Raw genomic sequence first — 18,608 nt, 5'->3', positions numbered from 1 at the left:
ATCTTTCTAGTTTAAATTTAGCACATTCTCTAGCCTAACATTGAGACAATAATGGATAGCCTCTATTAGAAGCTCATCTAATAAGGGCAAGAACTAATTTATTTTTTCACCTCTGTATCCTTTGCATATGCTGGCCATTAATAATTATTGAATTGGTGGCATTTGCCCATAATCTCTGTTTCTGGGTAGACTGAGGTCAGTGGAAGAGCAACAGTAGAGCTCAAGTTCACCAGATGTCTTCAAAAATTTCAACACCAATATGGGTGAGCATCCTCTCTATTGGAAGAATTGAGGAGATGTAATATTAATAGAATAGAAAGATCTTCCCCACCCATTAATAGGCTTAACACAGGGAGCCTGTGGTCACATGGAGCTCAGGCTGGGAGGAGCTTGCCCAAGGATGAGAGAAAGAGAGAACACAAGCAGAGAGTGAGAACAAGCAGAGCAGAGAGAGAAGCAAGCTGTGAGCAGACATGGGGGGAATTTGTCTAGGGGAACTTGCTTTTGTGGGGAGGCCTGACAGAAAGGTTTAAGATGTTGGTGCTCCCTGGATTAGTGACAAGTACCCTGTTAAAGCTCTCTTCCTGTTATTCTAATGATGTCCCAAATAAATATTTTGGTTTTGCCTTTGAGGAGGAGAGTTTATTATATTTTGAGAATTTACCTTAGAAACATGAATGCATATTCATAGCGGTTGCTGTGGGTATCATTTTGGCATTACAAATGGTGACAAGGATGGGAACACAAAATATAAAACCTCAACTTGGAGACAAGAGGGTTCTAGGGAAGGAAATAGGTATTCCAGGATGGGAGGATATGCCTTATTCCTCCCTGGTGAGAGAATGAGCTAAAAGCATAGGACTTTGTGAAAACTGGAAACCAAGGCTACAGAAGGGAGAACTCATAGATTTAGAAAGATGTTTACAAGGAATACCAATACAACTGGGGAAAGACGAGGCAGAGTATGTAGAAGAAGATGGATGTTGTTAATAAGTTATTGAATTATATGTAAAAGTAGAGACAAATTGCTGGAGGAAAAGGTTCAGCTGAAAAAGAAGTCAGTCATGATTTTCACGAGAAGTTTTCTATGTTACAGCATCAGAACTTCCTTTTAGAAGAGCAAGTTAGAAAGTCATCAGGTGGTAGCAGAAAAGACAGCTGTGAGTTTAGCTCAGAAAAAGAAGAGAAAAGTTAACAAGAGGGAAAGTACATACAACTCTTGGACGTGTGAGGCCTGATTGAGATCCAGACACCTGGGAGGAAGATGCAAGGGAGGAAAATGAAACAAATTTAGATGAAGAGGCTTCTAGTAATGCAGATATTTGTCCAAAACTATGAAGGAAGCAGGAGAACCAGGGGGGGCCACTGAGTATTTAAGGAAGTAACAAAGGATTTTACTCAGCAGGAGGTCATACATATTTTAAGTCAATTCACCCCCAAAACTGGAGAATCAGTAGTATCTTGGATGGTGAGAATCAGTGACAATGGGGCCGGAGGAGTATGGGTAGATAACATAGATTGTTTGAAATTTATAGGTCTTAGTCAGACTCCTTTTGTACAACAAGCTTTTAGCGGTTACCATATTCAAGGAGTTAAAAATGGAACTAATTTATTAGCTTTAGCTGCTGAAGGATGCAATAAACAGTATCTCACAGATTCTATGTGACCAAGTAGAAATAGACTCTGGTATTTGCTTAGAGACTGTATGAGAAAGTTAAAAAAGAGGTAATGAAAACTGAAATCATGATTGGAAATGCAGATGCATATCACAGCACTCCCTTAACATTTTCTCATAGAAATATAATAGTGAAGACTGCTCCTCCTACTTATAAACACATAATTCTGACTACTAATGGGGGAAATAAGGCACCCTCTTTCAGAGGTGCTAGATAAGATTGCACAGTTAGGACTTAGGGGAATGGAGAAAAGATACATTTCCTCAAGAGAGAAGAGGAAATAGCCAGAGAATTCAAAGTCAGAATAGATCAACAAGGAGAGAAATATTTGCTGCTTTATTGAGAGCAGAAATTGATTATGGAAGAATAGATGGTATTCCAACTAATGAACTATACAAGATATAGTGGGAAAAGGGACTTAATATTAGACAGAATAGGGAAGTACGAACTGCTCCTACAAATCCTCCTGAATCACTGTATCCAAGTTTGTTACACCTGTAGGGAGAATAAGAAATTGGCCAAGCCTCAGCTCAGATTAAAGAAGTACACAGAAGGGATTACAGACCTCATATCAGTTTAATTATGTATTGGAAAAATAGATCAACCACTGTAACTAGGGCATTAATAGATACTTGGGTGGAGGCCTCCCTTATACATGGAAAGCCTGATAAATTTACACATGGAACTCCTATTACCATCACAGGACTGGGAGGAGCTGAAATACTAGTCAGACAAGTTAAACTAATGGTAAAAATTGGGCAATTACCTAAGAAAGAATATACAGTAGTAATTGTACTAGTTCCTGAATACATCATTTGGATAGATATATTGAGAGGATGACTTTAAATTCGCCTGAGGGGAGACAGCAATTTGCAGTAAGGAAAATAGGCATTAATGTAGTTCTAGTGAGTTAATGGATTCCAGAAGCATAGCTTACACTATATCTACCCTGCTTCTGGTTATTGTCTCCTTATTCTTTTTGGTCTTTGATTGTTTAATCTATTTGTTAGATTTGTCTCCTGTAGGTTTACTGCCTTCCACTTATAGATAACTGACTGCTTAAACTGGATGTCACCCTCTGTCCAAGACTATGATACATCACCCCTGGACTCTACATACCAGCTAAGGAACTGACCCCTTGAATGGGAACTTGTGAGGCAGGCACTGCTCTATGTCCAATCTCAGCAGGAAGTAGTTTTGGAAGATGAGACCTTCACCCATTATCCCAAGGGATTTTGGATGCCATATGTTTGGGGGGGAATGATGGGGTGTTTATACCCAAGCTCCCATCTTAAGATATTGTTTTATGTATTTATTTTGTGTTATCCCTTTTATATTGTTCTGCAAGTTATGTTGTTACAAGTTATCCCAAAGTCTCATTGGCTTATGTAATGCACATGGAAGCTCTTGGGGTCAAATGTAATGTTAATAGAATAGAAAGATCTTCCCCACCCATTAATAGGCCTAACACATGGAGCCTGTGGTCACATGGAGTCTGTGGTCACATGGAGCCTAGGTCACATGGAACTCAGACAGGGAGGAGCTTGCCCAAGTTGGAGAGAGAGCATGAGCAGAGAGAGAAAAGCAAGCTGTGAATGGGCAGAGGGAGGAATTTGTCTAGGGGAACTTGTTTTTGTGGGGAGGCCTGACAGAAAGTAGGTTTAAGATGTCAGTGCTCCCTGAATTAGTGATAAGTTCTCTGTTACATCTTACCTCCTAATATTCTAATGATGTCTCAGTTAAATATTTTGGTTTTGCCTTTGAGGAAGAGAGTTTATTATATTTTGAGAATTTACCCTGGAAATACACATGCATATTCATAGTGGTTGCTATGAGTATCACCCTGGCTTTACAGGAGAGGGAGAGCAATAACAATTGGGGGATCAGCGAGGGCTTCACAGAAAAGGTGATGGCCTGGGGAAGATCAGTTAGATCAGATGGCCCAGGTCAGAAACAGAGCAGATCAAAGTTTCTGTGCCAATTAGCAATGGGATCAAACCTAGAAGTGACCATTATTCTTCCAACATAGGTAAGATGGGGAGACCCAGTATTAAAAAGAAAAAAAAAACAATGCTGAATTTAATCATTATAGGACCTTGATTAGAGTGGGAAGTAAAATTTTTCTTTTTCCAAATCAAAGCACTTTATTCTGTTTGTAAAATTACTTAGAAGAGAAAAAATGGTGAGCTTGCAAAACTAAAGCTTCCCTTCTGATTAACTTGACATCAGAAGAACTACTTAGAGTCTGCATCTTTCACAAATATGAGGCTCATTTTTAAGCTTGCAAAGATCAGATACTGTTATTTTCTGTGATGCCTGTTACTGTTGCTAGGGTTGAGGAGCAGATGTTCTAAGCTTCAGACTCAGGGTTATCTGAATAAAGACCTTTTGTTTATCTAAGAAATGTCAAGAGAGAGTTGGTTGCTTCATGTCAGGCTGATCTCTTTTCATTGTGTATGTGTGTGTGTGTGTGTTTCTCTCATGACAACTTAGGGATTTGGAAAAGAAAATAAGCACAGTTCCAGGACTTCCATTTTCAAAACATCTCTAACAAAGCTCTGGGATAATCCTTTACATTCTCCCCAAGTATAGTATTTATTTTAGAGTTTCATTTTCTTTATTTTTTTCCTTCTTCTGATTTTAGCCCTGGCTATATCGAATATACTGATCAGCATATACACCTTGTGGAAAAGACAGATTGGCCCATAGCAAAACTCACTTTGTTACATAGATGTTAAGGTTTCTCTAGATCAAAGCTATTGTAAATTAAGCAGAACACTGCCAGGTACCATTTTGGGGCACAGAGGAATTTTTTTTTCATTAAAATGTCAGTATTTATTTTTTTCTCATTTAGATGTTTCATTTATTTATTTTTAAATTCTAATTGATTTATTTTTAGTTTTAAACATTCATTTCCACAAGATTTTGAGTTCCAAATTTCCTCCCCATCTCTTCTCTCCCCCACCCCAAGACAGGATGCATTCTGATTACCCCTTCTCCCAATCTGCCCTCGCTTCTATCACACCCCTCCCTTCTCTTATCTCCATCCTCTCTATTTTCTTGGAGGACAAGATAGCTTTCTACACCCCGTTGCCTAAATATCTTATTTTCCAGTTGCATGTAAAAACAATTTTTAACATTCATTTTTAAAACTTTGAGTTACAACTTCTCTCCATTTGTCCCTCCCCACTCATTCCCACTGAGAAGGCAAGCTATTAGATATACTATACATATGTAGTTATGGAAAAGATTTCCATAAAAGTCATGTTGTGGAAGACTATATTTCCTTCCATCCCATCCTGCCCCCCATTTATTCTATTCTCTCTTTTGACCCTATCCCTCCTCAAAAGTATTTACTTCTAATTACCCCTTCCTTCCACTTGCCCTCCCTTCTATCATCCCCCTCACACCCCCGCTTATCCCCTTTTTCCCTACTTTCCTGTAGTGTAAGATAGCGTTTCATAGCAAATTGAGTGTGCATGTTATTCCCTCCTTAAGTCAAATGTGATGAGTAAGGTTCACTTTTACCCTCTCACCTCCCCTCTCTTCCCTTCCATTGAAAAAGCTTTTTCTTGCCTCTTTTATGTGAGAGATAATTTGCCCCATTCTATTTTTCACTTTCTCCTCCTAATATATTCCTCTCTTTCCCCTTAATTTTATTTTTTTTAGATATCATCCCTTCCTATTCAATTCACCCTGTGCCCTCTATTTATATGTATATAATCTATACAATTACCCAAATACTGAGAAAAGTATCAAAAATTATAAATATGATCTTTACATGTAGGAATGTAAACAATTCAACCTTAGTAAGTCCCTTATAATTTCTCTTTCCTGTTTACCTTTCATGCTTCTCTTGATTCTTGTGTTTGAAAATCAAATTTTCTATTTAGCTGTGTTCTTTTCTTTAAGAATGCTTGAAAGTCCTCTATTTCATTGAATCACCATTTTTTTCCCCGAAGCATTATACTCAGTTTTTCTGGGTAGATGATTCTTGGTTTTAATCCTAGTTCCTTTGAATTCTGGAATATTATATGCCAAGCCCTTTGATCCCTTAATGTAGAAGCTACTAGATTTTGTGTTATCCTGATTGTATTTCCACAATACTAGAATTGATTCTTTCTGGCTGCTTGTAATATTTTCTCCTTCACCTGGAAGCTCTGGAATTTGGCTACAATATTCCTACAAGTTTTCCTTTTGGAGATTCTTTCAGGAGGTGATTGGTGGATTCTTTCAATATTTATTTTATCCTCTGGTTCTAGAATATCAGGTCAATTTTCTTTGATAATTTCTTGAAAGATGATGTCTAGGCTCTTTTTTGATCATGGCCTTCAGGTATTTTCATAATTTTTAAATTGTCTCTCCTGGATCTAGTTTCCAGGTTAGTTGTTTTTCCAATGAGATATTTCACATTGTCTGCTATTTTTTCATTCCTTTGCTTTTGTTTTATGATTTCTTGATTTTCATAAAGTCATGAGCTTCCATATGCTCCATTCTAATCTTTAAGGAATTTTCTTCAGTGAGTTTTTGAACCTTCTTTTCCATCTGGACAATTCTGCTTTTTAGGGCATTCTTCTCTTCATTTGCTTTTTGGATCTCTTTAGTCATTTGGATTCATCTATTTTTTGGAGTGTTATTTTCTTCAGCATTTTTTGGGTTTCCTTTAGCAAGCAGTTGACTCATTTTTCATGATTTTCTTGTATCACTCTCTTTTCTCTTCCCAGTTTTTGTTCTGCTTCTCTTATTTGAAATCTTACTTTCAAAATCCTTTTTGAGCTCTTCCATGGCCTGAGACCAATTCATATTTTTCTTGGAATCTTTGGATGGAGGAGCTTTGACTTTGCTATCTTCTGTTTGCATGTTTTGGTCTTCTTTGTCACCAAAGTAAGATTCTATAGTCTGATTCCTTTTTTCAGTTTTTGCTCATTTCCTTAGTCATTTACTTGACTTTTAAGCTCTCTGTCAAGCTCTGATTCCAGTGGGGGTGGGGGGTGTACTGTCAGCCACTTGATTCTCCCACAATCTGTGGGCCTAGAGCTCCAGAAACAGTCACTGTCTCTGCTCCTGCTGCTTCTGTGGCTGCTGCAGGATCCTCAACCTCTTTCCCCCTCTGCTGTCCTAGGGCTGGGGCCAGACCACTCTACTCTCCCACACTGGTCCCACAGGCTTTTTCTACTGATCTTTCAATTTGACCTCAGAGTTTTGGGGTCCTGAAGTCTGGTGAAAGAGATTCAGTCTCCCCAAGGCCTGTTTAGGTCTTGTCTGTGTTGGCATGGCCCACACTGGACTGCACCTTCACACAGAGGAATCTGAATTCAATTAAATTCAACAAATTTTTACAAAGACTTACTATATTCAATGAACTATGCCAGGTCTTGGGGAAACAAAGACATATGTTTGTTTTTTGGGGGGGAGTTGGAAAAAAAACTTACAATGAAAGGCTTCAGGCTTTGCAAACAAAATTAACAATGGGATTAAACAATCTCATAACTGCTGGTAGATATGTGGAAAAGTTAGTGTTTGGTACAAATCTGAATAGTCTGGTACATCCCTCATATCCAGACTATTGTTTTTTCCCTTAAGAATCTTAAATCTATCTTTATTGGGGGAATCATGTGAGAGAAATAACAGTTGCCAGAGAGTCAGAGAAGACTTTGTAGAGGAGATTATGCCTGATTTGAGTCTTAAAGGAAGACATAGATTCTGAGAGCCAAAGATAAATAGAGAAGTACATTCTGGGCAGGGAGAATGGCTTATGGAAATGTACTGGGGTGGGAGACAGAGCTTTGATTTTAGAAAATAATAAGAACAACAACAATAATAATTAGCATTTATATAGCACTTTAAGGTTTGCAAAAAGCTTTACAAATATTATCTCATTTTATTCTCACAACAACATTGAGAGGTAAGTGCTATTATTTTTCCCATTTTTTAGGTAAAGAAAATGAGGCAGACAGAGTAATGGCTGGAATAGAAAGTTCATTATGAAGAGAAATACAACATAAATGGAAAGTAAATTGGGAGCTGTATTACAGTGAACATTATGAGGCTAAGCATTCTAGAGCTGATGGGGAACTTGTTCAGCCGTTTTCAGTCATATCCTTCATGACCTCATTCTGGGTTTTATTAGCAAAGGTACTGGAGTGGACCATTCCTTTTTTTTTCTCTGGTCTATTTTACAGGTAAGGAAACTGAGGCAAATAGGGTTAAGTCACTTGCCCCAGGGGCACATATCTAGTGTCTGAGGCCAAATTAGAACTTGGGACTTCCTGACTCCAGGCCCAGAGTTCTATCCACTGCACCACCTAGCTGCCTGAAGAAGAACTTTTGAAATATTTTGAATAAGAGATGAAGTCACTCGCATTTTGGCTGTTGTGTGGAGAATAAATTAAAGAGGGGAGAGATTAAAAAGAGAGAGACACTTTAGGGCGTTATTACAATAGTCTTGGTAAGTGATGATGAGGGCCTGAGTTAGGGTATGTATATGTAAATGGAAAGAAAAAGGAGATTTGAGATATTTTGTGGAGGAAGAATCTACAAGACTTGGCAGCTATAATTTGTATGGGAGATAACTGATAGAAACAAGTCAAGGATGACTTGAAGGTTATAGACTGCCATGATGATGGAGACTAAAATGCAAATAGAAATTCAAAGCAGTGAAAGGCTAAGGAGGAAAATAATAAAGTACAACTCTGACAGTTGAATTTGCTATTCCTCTGGGATCCTTAAGAACAGAATTGTGCAGACACTTCTTTCTTCTCACATGCTTAACCTCTTTAGGTATCTTATCACTTCTCTATTGAATCATTGTGATAACCTTGTAATTATTCTTCCTGTCTCATCTCCCCTCTTTTGAATTTGTCTTACACACAACTGCCAAAATGATTTTCTTAAATCACAGATCTGACCATGTTATCCCCTTATTTAGTAACCTCCCATAGCTCCCTATTACCTATATGTCCAATATAATCTCCTCAGTTTGGCATTTAAAAGCTCTCACAACATGGCTTCAAATTGTCTTTCTAACCTTACTATATGTTAGTTCCTTTCATATACTCTACAGTCAGTCAAATTATCCATCTTTCTGTTCTTTACGTACAACACTCCACCTCTCATCTCTGTGCTCTTGCCCTCATTATAGCCCATGCCTCTATCTCTTTGAACCGTTAAGACAATAATACATAGATAAAATTTCTAGATAACTGAAATTTAACCCTTGAAACACACAAGCTCTTATAATAATGGAAATCATTATAAAATGTTATATGTTCCCTTCTCTTGTATCACAGAAGACTCAGAACATGATTAACTTATTTCTAGATGAATCAATATAATTTCCTATTACAGTGTTTATATGTTATTTCTTTTCACACATTCTATAGTCTTACTAAACTGTCCTTTTTTTCTATTCATCACATGACATGCATTTCTCAAACCTGTGCTTTTTGCTCTCTCTCTCACCTATACCTCTAATTTCTCAGAACTCTTAGTTTCTTTCAAAGCTTAGTCCAAGTACTATAATATAATGACACAAATTCAACAAAAATGAATTGCTGTCTAATATACATGGTACTAGTACCTTGTACTAACATATAAGGGTACTGGTAATACAAAAATAAAAAAGTAAACAATACTTGACCTCAAAGACTTTATATAGGGAAAACAGAGGAGTTAAAATGATTAGAGGTTGTGGTGGAATACAGAATGGATTTGGGAGGGGTGAATCCCTTGGGGAACTAGAAGGACATGGAGTTATTGTCAAATGAATTTCAGAGTTATAGATTGTGGAATTGGAACCCCTGAAAGTGATGCCAAGATGAAGAAGGTGACCATTCTTGCATGTGTTAGAGGTAAAATGAAAGTAGTATAATCAGAATTGAGGAGCCTGATGAACTGGGAAGCAAGGGTATTTGAGAGGATATTAACATGAACATTGAAGTCCTAAAGTATAAGAGCAGTGATTGAGGAGAAGAAGAAGACTGTCAGGCAATTACTAAACTCTTAGGAAAAGAAGGAAGAAAGAGTTGGGGTGGAGATGAGGGGGATGATTAGATAATAGCAAGCATGGGCATGATAGTCTGATGTAGTTGAATGGCTTGAATTTTCAAGGACAGGTTGCTAAGTTAAGGTGGTAAAGGAAAGACCTAGAAGTGGCATGAGGAGAAAGAAGGATGCCTACCTTCTTTGCTGATTCAGTGATATCAGGGGTCATGAAAGCAGACACCTTCAGTACTAGAGAGGGAAAAGAGAGGGAAATAATATCATCAGGTAAGAATCTGATTTTCTTTGAGTGTAAGGAGATGGAAAGGAAGTATTCTAACACAAAAGATAGTTGAAATTGACTAGGGAGTCCATGAGGCACAATGGAAAGGGACAATAGAGTTGAATAGGACCCTGGAAGGAATAGGAAGGCATAGAGGACTATAAGGAATCCAGGAATGACAGTGAAGGAAAGGGAGCTTTAGAGTAGGCAATCTTGAACTCAGAATTTAGAATGACAGGAATTCTGAATGGAGTTATAGGACAGCAGATTATTATACTTTCCCTAGTAGCAACAGGAATGTCTAGATTATTAATCCTTTAATAAGAGATGGAAGGGGACAGAGTACACAAAGGAGCAGAATATTTGGCTAGATGCAACTAGCAAGAGTGAGATATAGTTAAATATCTGGGTGTTACACTGGTTCTCATGGGATACTAAAGAGAACAAGGGAAAAGAAGCTAGTATTTTGGGTGGATCCTTTTTGGCAGATTTGTGGGGAAATATGGATAAGTATTGCTTAGATATCACGGGGTTGTAATCTTTATCGTTTCAATAAGGCAACATCTGATGGAGAGAACCAAGCTATATTTTAAGGCATTCTCTTTTGGTTTAATCACTAGCTTTATGATGTAGACTGTAACTTTGATTATATTTGTAATAACCTACTGCTGGGATGAGGAAGAATCTGATATTCTTTTTTAAAAATTCTTTGATAAATTTTCATCAACCAAAATCTTTATCCCCAGATTTAGTTCTGAAGTTCACAGGATTACAGAGAGTCCAACTCCCTCATTTTATAGATGAGGAAACTGAGGCACAAAGTTTAAGCAACTTTTCCAGGATCACACAGCTAGTAAGTATCTGAGACCAGATTCAAACTCAGGTCTTTCCCACTCCAAGTTCACCACTCTTTTTATGTATTGTATTTAAGCATTAGAATGTAAGCTCTTTCAGAGTAGGGAATTTTTTTTCTCATATCTATTATTTCCAGGGCTTAGCACAGTGCCTAGCACATAGTAAACATTTAATAAATGGACTATCTATCTATCTATCTATCTATCTATCTATCTATCTATCTATCTATCTATCTATCTATCTAATAATTTACTACCCCATGTAGCTGCTTAGGTGTTCAATTAACTTCGATGTTATCAGGATTATTGATAGCCACCTCTAGACTTCTGACCTAAAGAAATAAACAAGTTTCCCTAGTATAAATGAGTTTAATTTTTTTTTTTTTACTTTCTGAACTCTTCCTTGGTAGCCCTAAACAGGTTTATAGCATGATCAGAAAATAGGCATCCTTTCATGTAGTAGGAAAGCAACTGAATGATACATAGATGCATCTCTGTATTTTACATACCTTTAGCAATATCATTCCCCAGTTAGAGAGACAATTTAGGATGATTTTGCTTCTTGACATATTCAATATTCTGGTACCATGATTTGTTTTCACAAGGTCATTTAATTAGATGACAGTCACCATTGCTGATTTGAGAAATTGTCCTTTTATTATCCAGTGTTCTTTGAATAAGAAACTTAAGGTGAATGGTCTGATTGCTACTCATCTCTTCAAGCCATGAGAATGTAAAATCCTTGATATGGCCCTCTGTCATTTTATTAGGGAAGGAAACTCTTCACATTCAAAAGAATAGCTAGCTGTCTGTTGTCTTATATCAGCTAATCCCATTTTGATCCTTCATTTCATTATTCACAGGAGGGAACAGATAAACTTCTTAAAATTAACTCAGAAAGAACAGTATCTTGGGTCTTGCATGAATGATTAATTTGAATCTCCTTGTATAACTTTATTTAATTGCTGGTTTAAGGTGCATTTTCAAATATGTCTTTATCTCTTCTTGGAGACGATTTAACCTTCTCTCTGGTGACCATATGAGTAAGACAGGATTTGGGCTTGTTTGTTTCCACTTAAAATGACAGATTGTGCTAACAGGGCTTCACTGCAGCACTCAAGGAATTAATGTACAATTTCAGATTGAAGAGAAGGATACAGGTCAAATACTATTACAACAAATAGTTTTATAATGGAAATGTTATTACAATAAAAAAAAAAAACAAAACCTCTCAAGCCTAAAGTTGACTTTACCTTGGACAGTGTTGGTTACAATAAAATCCTAGACTCATTGAAGGACTTAGGTGATCCTTGAGAGCTTATTATAAGGAACTTTGACCATTGTCACTTTCCATCATAACGAGCTCTCAATTCTTCATTCTAGGTCTTTTTAAAAATAAAAAAAATAGTATTTGCAGGAAAATTATAACTTAATAAAGGGAGACAATATTGCCTTATTAGGATGACCACTTTACTTTTCAAAGTATTCAGGCTTAGTAGAAAATATTTCTCCGGATAGTTCCCAATTATAGTTTTAATGTAAAAATTATTGACCAGTTAGGGACAGCATGGTGTAGTGCATAGAATATCTGATTTAGAGTCAGGAAAAACCTACGTTCAAATCCAGTCTTAGGAACTTATTAGGTATATCAAGTTATTTCACCTCTCTGAGCCTCTGTTTCCTCATCTGTAAAATTAAAAGGTTGGAATTAATGACTTCTAAGGTACCTATCAGCCCAAAATCTAGGAATCTATGACTTCTGATAGCAGGATGTGCTAGCTACATTGGCTATACAGCACTCCTAAGCATCTATTTTGCTAATAATTGAAAAGAATGACATAGAGAAAATCATGCTTTATTTGTTCAGGGCCTCATTGGTGAGCTCAAGAAACAATCATTTCACTTTCATAGTACACTTTACAGAATACAGCCTTTTGAAATTAAATACTCTTGAGAAATTAGCAATAAAGAAAATGAAGATCAATGACAATAGTAAAATTCTCCCTATAAAATTCACTAACCACATACCTTTATCTATCATGTTAGCAGAGTTGGACTTATTTTTTAGGGGACTGGATGGAGTTACTAGAAGGTGCCATATAGATCTCACAAAGAGAAATAAATATTTCCCTAGCTAATTCTCCATGGTATTATCACCAACCATGAGTCAGTGCTTTCATTTCTACTTTTGAGTCTCCAGTAATCTTCTGATAATATGCAAATATTTCTAAAGAAAAAGCATATTAACTTATTGACCATTAACACTTTAGCATGGATTTATCCAGTACGACCTTTTGAAAGAGCAAAATTCAAGAAGAATAAAAGGAGATCTAGAAACGTCATTGTACTGGGGAAGTCAAGCAAGAGCACAGGATCATAGATTAAGAATTGGATGTGACCTAATAGGTCACTGAGCGGAAAGTTCCCATTTTATAGATGAGGAAACTGAGGACCAAAAAGGGTAAATTACTTCCCAAGTTCAAACAAGTATTAAATGGTAGCTCTGGGATGTTATAAAGAACCTGTGGCTTCAAACCGAGCACTCTTTTCACTGTTCCAATGCTATCTCTTCACTAGGATGACTCAATGAGTGATTATTACCCCCTTCATCACCTTAAAATAGCAATAGAAATGCCAAATAAAGTGAAATAACAATAACAGCAAAAAAAATGGAGAAGGGAAAAAATTCTCACCAGGAAAATTAACTCACAGAAAAACCAAAAGACTGAAAAAATAAGTAAGAAGAAAAAAGACTATAATGAAGTAAATATACATTTCAGAGTGAAAGAAAATAAAGAGAGGTCTCCAGAAAGGAAGAATAATATAGCAACAATGGTGTCTAGAAACAAAATTGGATTCAATGTAAGAAACTTGAATAATTAGTAAATTCATTAAGAGAAATGAAGAAATATGAGGTATCTCTAAAGACCAATATAGAATTTATGAAAGGAGGGGAAAAAAAGTCAGTCAATAAATATTTTTTAAGTACCTACTATGTGCCAGGCTCTGTGCTAAACACTGAAGATACAAACACAACACAACAAAACAAAAAAAAGAAGAAAGAAATAAATACAGTTTCTGCCCTCAAGAAGCTTGCAATCTAATGGGAAAGGGGAACAACACACAAAAGAAAGCTGAAAATCTTTGGGGACCTGGGGTTGGAAAGGGAAGGGCTGCCAGGGAAGGTATTTGAAGTGGGGGCATGGTAGAAGAGTCAGAGAAATCACAACGTAGTGCAAGATGAGAAATGAAGAAATATTTTGACTTGGAGTCTTTTAGATGGAAGTTTGGGAGTTCATGGCTCCACCCCATAGTCAGAGGCAGAGAGTGCTGATGTGGTGGAGTACCAAGGCTGATGGGATCCTGAAGGATTATGTTTTACTAATAATGAACTTCTTGAGGGCACAGGGGAAAAGTTAGAGAATTTCCAAAGTTGTGCAGCCAGGTGAGAAATGAGGAAGAACATGAAACTTGAGATCTGGGATGAGATCATGAAAATCTTAATGTATCAGTGAGTTTTCTGAGGAATAGAATGATGCAGCTAGAGGAGAAAAATGAAAAACTGCCTTAGAAAAATGAAGATAGGGAGAGGGACTGAACTTGTGATTTTATTAGTATAAGGAACTTATGGATGAGGAAATTCCCTCTGCCACAGATTGGCGCCTTTTCTGCCACTTATAGTCTTAGAGAGTTGTTCAGGACATTGAGAAGTGACTAGCCCAGGGACCCACAGCCAGTATGTACTAGATGTGAGAACTGAACACAGAACTTCTTGACTCCAAGGCTACCTTTCTATTCATTATATAATGCTGTCTATCAACAAGCAAAGTAAACAAAAACAGCACAAATTTGAAGATTTAAGATCATCTTAAATGAAGATAATTTATCGAAAGGATAAACCTCAGTGAGACAATCCAGAAAAAAAAAATGTGAAGAAATAAAGAGTTTGAAGAACATATTTCAGGGAATCATAAAAGAAAGTTTCTCAGAAATACTGAAAAGAATGGACTAAGTGCAGAGATATAGAATCCACTGGTCATCAGCAGAGAGGAACTTCAAATTTAATTTTCCTAAAAATGCTGAGAGGCAGTTAAGTGGCACAGTGGGTACAATGCTGAGTCTGGAGTCAGGAAGACCTGAGTTCAAATTTGACGTCAGACACCTACCAGCTACGTGATTCTGGGCAAGTCACTTAACCCTATTTGCCTCATTTTCTTATCTGGAAAATGAGCTAGTGAAGGAAATGGCAAATCATTAGTATCTTTTCCAAGAAAACGTCAGTGTCATGAAGCAATGCACATGACTGAAACAACTCAACAACAACAAAGAAATGTTGAATCTTCAGAGCTGTACTGACAGAGACTCTTGAAAGGAGCTAGTAAAGCATATTATGGATTTTACAAAGACTATGTAGTTTTCTCAGCAAGAGTAAGAAATTAAAAGAGAGATTGAAATGTGACATGACCCAAAAGCATGGCAATGGGACTTCATCCTTACATTGCCTATCCAGAAAACTGAGAAAAGATTAATTCAACAAAAGATTTCTACTTCTAGACTGATAGCATCTAGTGCCTCCCCTACATCTTCCACAAAATATGCAAGCTGATGACATTCCTCCAGTGCATATTAGATTGTGTTATGTGGCTCCTCAGAAATCTTCAGTTACTCCCTGTTACCTTTATATTAAAATACAAATTCCTCTGTTTTATAGTTCAGGTCTTTAACAATCTGATTTACAACCTATTTTTCAATATGAAAAAATTACTCCCTGTCACACATTTTGCTCTCATGAAAAGTAGTATGTTTCCTGTTCCCCACACATGACATTCCAATATCTCATTTCTATGTCTGCTTGAATCCTCTCTCTCCTCATTTCTGCATTTTAAACTCCCTAACTCCCTTCAAGGATCAGCTCAAGTGTCATTCCCTTCAAGAAGCCTTTACTAAATCCCCAGTAATTAGTAAACCATATTGCTGCCTGCTTTGGCAAATCTCTGATTATTTATAAATATTTGGTATTTATGGGAAATGTGAACATGCTACTAAAATGTAAGCTCTCTGAGGTCAGGGACCATTTTACCATTGCATTTGTATTCCCAGCATCCCACATAGCATCTGGCACATATATTTGCATATATTATTACTAGAATAACAATCTGATACAATAAAAATTGGATGCTGATCAGAATTTTGAAGGTGTTTGATATCACAGCATATAAGAAATAAATGAAGGAACTGGGGATGGTTAGCTTGGAGCATTCTTAGAGAAGACATAATAGCTGTCTTTAAATATCAAAGTGCTATTACGTGGAAGAAGGAATGAGGGTGTTTGTTAGTCCAAGAGGACAGAATAAGGAGTAAGGGGTAGAATATATAAGGAGACAAAGTCAAGCTTAATGCAAGGAAACATTTCCTCATGGTCAGTTGTCCCAAAGCAGAGTGGTTTACCTCAAGAATTAGAGGATTTTCATTTCTAAAAAACTTCAAGTGAGGGCTGGACTATTTCTTGTTGGTTGTGATGGTCAGATATGGGTAGAGTCAGTTTGAACTGAATTTGAATTTGAATTGAAACCTTTGAATTCCCTTCCTATTATGGGGCGTTATGCTTCTAAAAAGGTCAAAATGAAAGAAAAGATTGTCTATTGGACTTAGTGTGTCATTCTACTTTACAACCAATAGATCTGAGGAGTGAAAATCATACTGTGGGAAAGAGTGCTGGAGTCAGAGGATATGGATTTAAATCCTGACTCTGACACTTAACTAGCTATGTGGTCTTGGTCAAGTCACTTGACCTAAGCTTCATTTTCATCACTTGCAAACGGAAAAGATTAGATTCTTAGGTTCCTTCTCACCCTTTATCTGTGATCTCACGCATTCAATGATTGCCTTCTGGTTGACAGTGAAGCCATCATCTTTTAAAATGTATTTCTATTTTCTCAGCCCTTATACATACTGTATTGTTACTCAGACTTTTTTCTGGCCTCTTTTTTAAAAAGAAAGAAAATAAAGAAAGGCTATGGGGCAGATGGGGCATAGTGAATAGATGTCTGCAGTGGGAGACCTCTGGGAGTCAGGACTAACATGAAATCATAGGGCGCTGAAGGATTTTGGGGAGGCAGTGTTGATGTACTGACAAAGAAACATGGATAGTGGAAATAATCAATATTCTAACTTTCCAATATGGTCTTGGACTTTACTGTTAGTTATGGGAGTCACCAGAAACAATTCTACTCATTATTTATCCTTCAAATCAGTGGACCTAGAATGCTAAATGTATATACTTCTTTGGACATGAAAACTCATATTTCACTGATTCTTTCTCCTTGCTTCAGATATGAGGAGTACAAAGCATGTAAATATTTCATGAAATTAGTGGTGTGTATTAATAGCATACTGTATGCTTATATAACTTGATTTTTTTTAGCAAGCATTGCTATTTTGTGAGATACTATCATTCACAGACACATTATTTTTGGTTTTGATTTTGAATTTGTAGAAAATACAAGGAAGATGAATGGCATTACATTGCATATTGAATTAATCTTGCTCCTGTGAGAAGCTCTAAATTATTTGTACATGTTATCTCTTTTTCCTAAGCCCAGGCCTTTGAAGCAGAAATATTGAGGTAGGCATGGAGGAGCTGGTAGTTTCCTCAGCTTTCAGTCTGTTAAAAAGAGATAGTAGTGCTTGTGGCAGAGCCAAGGCTTGACCCTCTGTCCTTTAATGGTTGCTAGTGCTTCTGTGGTTGAGACACAGTCTACTTTTAAAAAGCCCAATCTCTGATTCTTCTCCTATAGACAGATATTTCACAGCATTCAGAGGCCACTCTTCATGAAGTTACAAAGAAACGTAATCCGCATATATCACAGCATCAAAGGCTAGGGGCAAAACCATAGGAAACAGCAAACTTAAACCACTAGGCCAAGAATGGAATTTTCCTAGTTTTTCATTTAAGTGTTTCAGATGTGAGAACCTCAACTTTCTATCAAGTAGATAAATTACTTGAATTATGGTAATCAAAGCAAATTTAGCCTTAAAATTTGAATTAGGATTAGTGGTAAAGAATTAAAGAAGCTCTTATGTTTAGTACATTTTTAAGGCAAGTAATTAAATGAAGCTTCCCTGTTCTCTCACCAAATCACAGTACCTTAAAATCTCACCTTTGTAAGGGACCACACAGGTGATCTTTTCCAACCTGTAGCTGACCAGTGTTTCTTTCTTCAACCTCTCCCACAAGTGGTCATCCAGACACTGCTTAAAGACTTTCAGTGAGGGGAAACTGATTGAATTACTTCAGGAGGCAGTCCATTCCAATTCTAGACCAGTCTGTTAGGAAGTGAGTTCCTTGAGGACAGTGGCTTTTCCTTTTTCATTTTTTTCTTCTGTTTTTCCAGAACCTAGAAGAGTTTCTAGAACATTATAAATACTTAGTAGCAGGACTTTAGGGACCTACGTCCTCTGGTGGAAAGGAATTCCCCATTGTTTCTCTACTGAACTTCTGGAGCCCTTAGTTCTTCCCATTCCTAGAAAGAACCCCTTGAAATACATCTGGGACAGAGAGCAGAAGAGATGCGCAGGGGCAGCGCTGGGATGCTGCCACTTTCACCACAGACTCACATACCTTGGGCCACTGCACAATAAGTGAATGTAGAAAGACCAAGGGTGCTATGGCTGGCTGTACCTATGTGAGAATAGTTCTGGGAGCCCAGCAACAGCGTCACCAGACACCAAGTGGAGGAGTGGTAGAGACATGGAGGGCAGCTCCCATGGATTTAGGAACACATCCACAGTGAGGAGGTTGCCAACCGTAGACTC

This window comes from Notamacropus eugenii, chromosome 2 (assembly GCF_028372415.1).
Source record: "Notamacropus eugenii isolate mMacEug1 chromosome 2, mMacEug1.pri_v2, whole genome shotgun sequence".
NCBI lineage: Eukaryota > Metazoa > Chordata > Mammalia > Diprotodontia > Macropodidae > Notamacropus > Notamacropus eugenii.
Note: the sequence above shows the minus strand (reverse complement) of the source record.